Genomic DNA, 7132 nt, shown 5'->3' with positions numbered 1-7132 from the left:
TGCCTGCAGCAAAATCCCACTGGATGCTCTCTCCTGCCCATTGGTGGTGTCCAATATAGCCTGCGAGGGTTTTTCTTCTGACATGGGACGCTTCTGAGATGATTTTTTTTTTTTTTTCCCTTTGTGGCAGATCCGTAAAGAAAGCAACACCAAAATTGATCTCCCAGCAAAGAACAGCAACTCGGAGACAATTGTTATCACAGGCAAGAGGGCAAACTGTGAGGCTGCTCGCCACAGGATAACATCACTTTGGAAGGACCTACAGAAGATGTGCATGTGGCTCAGGAACAGATTGAAGCCATGCTCAAGGAACTGGTGAGCTGGAGTTACTAGTTCCAGTAAGAAACTGGGGGAAGAAGGGGCAACAGAGCAGAGGTGATGAGGTGTTTGTCACATCCATAGGATGTCTTGGCATGCTTAATCGAACTTGCAGGAGACAAATTGTGTGGCCAGGTGGATGACGCCCCTTGGTTATGAACCTCATCCATAGCATCCTTGAAAAGTCAGCATTAATTTTTTTGGTGCGGAGAAGGAAGGATTCTCTTGGTTATAGCTGGAGAGGCATAGAAGTCAGTCTTTTCAATGTTTCATGAGCACAATGCTCTCTTCTCAAAGCAGAGGAATGCTTGTGCTCTGCTGAAGAGCAGAAGTGCTTGTAGCTGACCGCTGGTGAGTCAGTGCCAATACTGGCAGTAGGCAGTTACTTAGGGCACGAGACAGAAGCGGTGGCCTGTCCTACCTGGCCCTAGATATTATAATATAAAATAATGTACATACATACATATATAGATAGATATAAAAAATATAATTCTTTTTAGATCCACGGGACGGATTACGCAATAATCAAGGCTGACCACCAATTCCACCGACACCTCATTGGCAAGAAAGCAGCTAAACGGTAAGTGGAGTGCCTTTCTAGTCCTTCCCATGCTCACACTCTTCGTGTTTAGTAGATGGTATCAGGGGCTCTGTAGCTCACCCAGTGTGCTGTCTCCATCACATTTCCTCTGCTTTTCTGGAGTGGTGGTGGTACAAGGAGAGAAATGGGCCGTGAGGCCTTGCGATGGCTTTAACGGGTGAAAGTACCTTGGGAGCCTGAACAGTAGTGGAATTACTTTGATGTGTCCTGGAGGAATTTTTTTTTTTTTTTTTTTTTCCACACGTTGCTCTGTGCGAATGACATTTTAGCAGCCAGTTGTGGGTGGTGGAAATGTGCTTGGTGAGCTTCTCCCTGTAGAGGAATGAAGGCGGTGGGTTGATTAGCATTGATAACACGCAGCTGTGGCCTTGCCTCAGAGGCAGTGGGTTGATTGACATGGACGATGTGCAGGTGTAGCTGGTTCCCGCTAAGGGGTTAAATAGCCCTGTGGCTTGTGGGAGAGGGTGTCAGCTGGAGGAGGAGCAGTGTGGTCTGGCCTCTGGAGGAAGGTGCTACAGCACCGGCAGTAGAATATGGCCAACGCTAAAGCCTTGTTGCGGTCTGCTAGTTTGATAGCACTGCAACGTGTCCCCAGCCAAGAGTTTGGGGTAGAAAGGAACGATTATCCTCTGCTCTAAATGTGATACTGTTTGGGGAAGAAACACGCCTCGCTCTGACAAGGGAACAATGGGCTCTGTAGATGCCACGGTATTTACTTGGACAGGCTCTCGTGTGGCACAGGTCTGCTCTCGCTGAACTCCAGGGGGAAGAGGCAATTTCCCCTGGCTCAACCCTACCCCACTGAGCCCTTCCCAGAGGCGGCTTTACTTCTTCAACAGCCTCTGAGCAGTGATAATCAAGGTGCCTTGCTTCCAGGTCTTTGCCTAGCAGACGGCGTCACCACAGTCCTTGCCTCGAAGTGAACAGGATGGAGGATCTGTACAAGGTGTCTGTGCGCATTCCCCCGGACAACGAGAAGAGCAACCCGATCAGAATTGAAGGAGACCCACAGGGGGTCCCACAGGCCAAGAAAGAGCTGCTGGAACTCGCTTCCCGTATGGTGAGTGGGTAGGACGTGATGTTTGGGAGACTGCAGGGTTTGGGCTCTCGTGTTCCCTTGTAACCTTCTGGTGCGAGTGTGTGCCCCTTGCCCACGGAGCACTTGGATCTCATGACAAGTGCAAGTTCCTCTTCACAAATGTCTTCCCCTGTTCCCTCGGGTAGCCCTTCTCTGTCAACGCAGAGTGAATTTGGTCTGGAGAAAAGAGGGACAGTGCTGGCAAGTAAACCGTCGGGCAGCAAACCGCTAAGTCAAAGTAGATGGCTCTCCGGCTGAACACTCAGTGTGCCCTCTGTTCCCGTCAGGAAAATGAACACGCTGCGGACCTAATCGTTGAGCAGAAATTCCACCGGACCATCACTGGGCAGAAGGCTGAGCGGGTCTGGGAAATCCGGGAGCAATTCCCAGAGGTAGGGCTTTGTAGGAGAGGAGGAATCCAGAGGGGTTATTTCCTACATGGGTAGTAGGCCTGTCGTCACAGAAGTCGTAACTTTAGTGGCTCTGTAGCGCAAGTGTCTGAGAAGATAGTTCTTTTAGCCAGAGGCCGCTAACACGGTTCCCCTTTTCTGAATGGGAAAAGGGCATGTGTAGGGTCCCCCCAACCTTTGCATGTGTCTGACACAAGGGTTCTTGCTTTTGCTTGAGCTAACTATAAATGACCGCTCCTGCAGGTTATCATCAACTTCCCAGACCCTGCACACAAGAGTGACATCGTCCAACTCCGAGGTCCCAAAAACGAGGGGGAGAAGTGCACCGAGTACATGCAAAAGAGGGTGGCAGACCTGGTAAGGAGGTCTTCTGCCTGCACTTCCCTCCTACGTGCCTGGATAACCCTGGGGCAAAGCAGAGCTCTACTGGCTTGGGTAGAGCTAAAACACCTCAAGAGGAGGGAGCTGTCGACGCTGTTTTGGCTGAATGGAGGCAGGGGGTAGTACCTGTTATGGGAAGGCTATAGGGGAACGTCCTTGCCTTTGTTTAGTCTTACAAGTCCCTCGTATAGAGAACTTCCTTGGGTCTAAGCCTCTTTTCAAAAGCTCGTTTATCAGAGTTCCTGAAGTCGGGCCTCCCTTGCCACGACAGTGTAGTCTTCAGTTCTCCCTTCCTTTCTCCCTTAGGTTGAAAACAGCTTTTCTATTTCTGTCCCCATCTGCAAACAGTTCCACAAGAACATCGTAGGGAAAGGAGGTGCCAACATCAAGAAGGTGAGATATTGCTCCTAACTCAAGTGCTCGTGATGATCACTGCCTGCAGCAAAATCCCACTGGATGCTCTCTCCTGCCCATTGGTGGTGTCCAATATAGCCTGCGAGGGTTTTTCTTCTGACATGGGACGCTTCTGAGATGATTTTTTTTTTTTTTCCCTTTGTGGCAGATCCGTAAAGAAAGCAACACCAAAATTGATCTCCCAGCAAAGAACAGCAACTCGGAGACAATTGTTATCACAGGCAAGAGGGCAAACTGTGAGGCTGCTCGCCACAGGATAACATCACTTTGGAAGGACCTGCAGAAGATGTGCATGTGGCTCAGGAACCGATTGAAGCCATGCTCAAGGAACTGGTGAGCTGGAGTTACTAGTTCCAGTAAGAAACTGGGGGAAGAAGGGGCAACAGAGCAGAGGTGATGAGGTGTTTGTCACATCCATAGGATGTCTTGGCATGCTTAATCGAACTTGCAGGAGACAAATTGTGTGGCCAGGTGGATGACACCCCTTGGTTATGAACCTCATCCATAGCATCCTTGAAAAGTCAGCATTAATTTTTTTGGTGCGGAGAAGGAAGGATTCTCTTGGTTATAGCTGGAGAGGCATAGAAGTCAGTCTTTTCAATGTTTCATGAGCACAATGCTCTCTTCTCAAAGCAGAGGAATGCTTGTGCTCTGCTGAAGAGCAGAAGTGCTTGTAGCTGACCGCTGGTGAGTCAGTGCCAATACTGGCAGTAGGCAGTTACTTAGGGCACGAGACAGAAGCGGTGGCCTGTCCTACCTGGCCCTATATATTCTAATATAAAATAATGTACATACATACATATATAGATAGATATAAAAAATATAATTCTTTTTAGATCCACGGGACGGATTACGCAATAACCAAGGCTGACCACCAATTCCACCGACACCTCATTGGCAAGAAAGCAGCTAAACGGTAAGTGGAGTGCCTTTCTAGTCCTTCCCATGCTCACACTCTTCGTGTTTAGTAGATGGTATCAGGGGCTCTGTAGCTCACCCCGTGTGCTGTCTCCATCACATTTCCTCTGCTTTTCTGGAGTGGTGGTGGTACAAGGAGAGAAATGGGCCGTCAGGCCTTGCGATGGCTTTAACGGGTGAAAGTACCTTGGGAGCCTGAACAGTAGTGGAATTACTTTGATGTGTCCTGGAGGAATTTTTTTTTTTTTTTTTTCCTCCACACGTTGCTCTGTGCGAATGACATTTTAGCAGCCAGTTGTGGGTGGTGGAAATGTGCTTGGTGAGCTTCTCCCTGTAGAGGAATGAAGGCGGTGGGTTGATTAGCATTGATAACACGCAGCTGTGGCCTTGCCTCAGAGGCAGTGGGTTGATTGACATGGACGACGTGCAGGTGTAGCTGGTTCCCGCTAAGGGGTTAAATAGCCCTGTGGCTTGTGGGAGAGGGTGTCAGCTGGAGGAGGAGCAGTGTGGTCTGGCCTCTGGAGGAAGGTGCTACAGCACCGGCAGTAGAATATGGCCAACGCTAAAGCCTTGTTGCGGTCTGCTAGTTTGATAGCACTGCAACGTGTCCCCAGCCAAGAGTTTGGGGTAGAAAGGAACGATTATCCTCTGCTCTAAATGTGATACTGTTTGGGGAAGAAACACGCCTCGCTCTGACAAGGGAACAATGGGCTCTGTAGATGCCACGGTATTTACTTGGACAGGCTCTCGTGTGGCACAGGTCTGCTCTCGCTGAACTCCAGGGGGAAGAGGCAATTTCCCCTGGCTCAACCCTACCCCACTGAGCCCTTCCCAGAGGCGGCTTTACTTCTTCAACAGCCTCTGAGCAGTGATAATCAAGGTGCCTTGCTTCCAGGTCTTTGCCTAGCAGACGGCGTCACCACAGTCCTTGCCTCGAAGTGAACAGGATGGAGGATCTGTACAAGGTGTCTGTGCGCATTCCCCCGGACAACGAGAAGAGCAACCCGATCAGAATTGAAGGAGACCCACAGGGGGTCCCACAGGCCAAGAAAGAGCTGCTGGAACTCGCTTCCCGTAGGGTGAGTGGGTAGGACGTGATGTTTGGGAGACTGCAGGGTTTGGGCTCTCGTGTTCCCTTGTAACCTTCTGGTGCGAGTGTGTGCCCCTTGCCCACGGAGCACTTGGATCTCAGGACAAGTGCAAGTTCCTCTTCACAAATGTCTTCCCCTCTTCCCTCGGGTAGCCCTTCTCTGTCAACGCAGAGTGAATTTGGTCTGGAGAAAAGAGGGACAGTGCTGGCAAGTAAACCGTCGGGCAGCAAACCGCTAAGTCAAAGTAGATGGCTCTCCGGCTGAACACTCAGTGTGCCCTCTGTTCCCGTCAGGAAAATGAACACGCTGCGGACCTAATCGTTGAGCAGAAATTCCACCGGACCATCACTGGGCAGAAGGCTGAGCGGGTCTGGGAAATCCGGGAGCAATTCCCAGAGGTAGGGCTTTGTAGGAGAGGAGGAATCCAGAGGGGTTCTTTCCTACATGGGTAGTAGGCCTGTCGTCACAGAAGTCGTAACTTTAGTGGCTCTGTAGCGCAAGTGTCTGAGAAGATAGTTCTTTTAGCCAGAGGCCGCTAACACGGTTCCCCTTTTCTGAATGGGAAAAGGGCATGTGTAGGGTCCCCCCAACCTTTGCATGTGTCTGACACAAGGGTTCTTGCTTTTGCTTGAGCTAACTATAAATGACCGCTCCTGCAGGTTATCATCAACTTCCCAGACCCTGCACACAAGAGTGACATCGTCCAACTCCGAGGTCCCAAAAACGAGGGGGAGAAGTGCACCGAGTACATGCAAAAGAGGGTGGCAGACCTGGTAAGGAGGTCTTCTGCCTGCACTTCCCTCCTACGTGCCTGGATAACCCTGGGGCAAAGCAGAGCTCTACTGGCTTGGGTAGAGCTAAAACACCTCAAGAGGAGGGAGCTGTCGACGCTGTTTTGGCTGAATGGAGGCAGGGGGTAGTACCTGTTATGGGAAGGCTATAGGGGAACGTCCTTGCCTTTGTTTAGTCTTACAAGTCCCTCGTATAGAGAACTTCCTTGGGTCTAAGCCTCTTTTCAAAAGCTCGTTTATCAGAGTTCCTGAAGTCGGGCCTCCCTTGCCACGACAGTGTAATCTTCAGTTCTCCCTTCCTTTCTCCCTTAGGTTGAAAACAGCTTTTCTATTTCTGTCCCCATCTGCAAACAGTTCCACAAGAACATCGTAGGGAAAGGAGGTGCCAACATCAAGAAGGTGAGATATTGCTCCTAACTCAAGTGCTCGTGATGATCACTGCCTGCAGCAAAATCCCACTGGATGCTCTCTCCTGCCCATTGGTGATGTCCAATATACCCTGCGAGGGTTTTTCTTCTGACATGGGACACTTCTGAGATGATTTTTTTTTTTTTTTCCTTTGTGGCAGATCCGTAAAGAAAGCAACACCAAAATTGATCTCCCAGCAAAGAACAGCAACTCGGAGACAATTGTTATCACAGGCAAGAGGGCAAACTGTGAGGCTGCTCGCCACAGGATAACATCACTTTGGAAGGACCTACAGAAGATGTGCATGTGGCTCAGGAACCGATTGAAGCCATGCTCAAGGAACTGGTGAGCTGGAGTTACTAGTTCCAGTAAGAAACTGGGGGAAGAAGGGGCAACAGAGCAGAGGTGATGAGGTGTTTGTCACATCCATAGGATGTCTTGGCATGCTTAATCGAACTTGCAGGAGACAAATTGTGTGGCCAGGTGGATGACACCCCTTGGTTATGAAACTCATCCATAGCATCCTTGAAAAGTCAGCATTAATTTTTTTGGTGCGGAGAAGGAAGGATTCTCTTGGTTATAGCTGGAGAGGCATAGAAGTCAGTCTTTTCAATGTTTCATGAGCACAATGCTCTCTTCTCAAAGCAGAGGAATGCTTGTGCTCTGCTGAAGAGCAGAAGTACTTGTAGCTGACCGCTGGTGAGTCAGTGCCAATACTGGCA

Source organism: Falco peregrinus, chromosome 21 (assembly GCF_023634155.1).
Source record: "Falco peregrinus isolate bFalPer1 chromosome 21, bFalPer1.pri, whole genome shotgun sequence".
NCBI classification, from domain to species: domain Eukaryota; kingdom Metazoa; phylum Chordata; class Aves; order Falconiformes; family Falconidae; genus Falco; species Falco peregrinus.
This window is presented reverse-complemented; position numbering follows the sequence as displayed.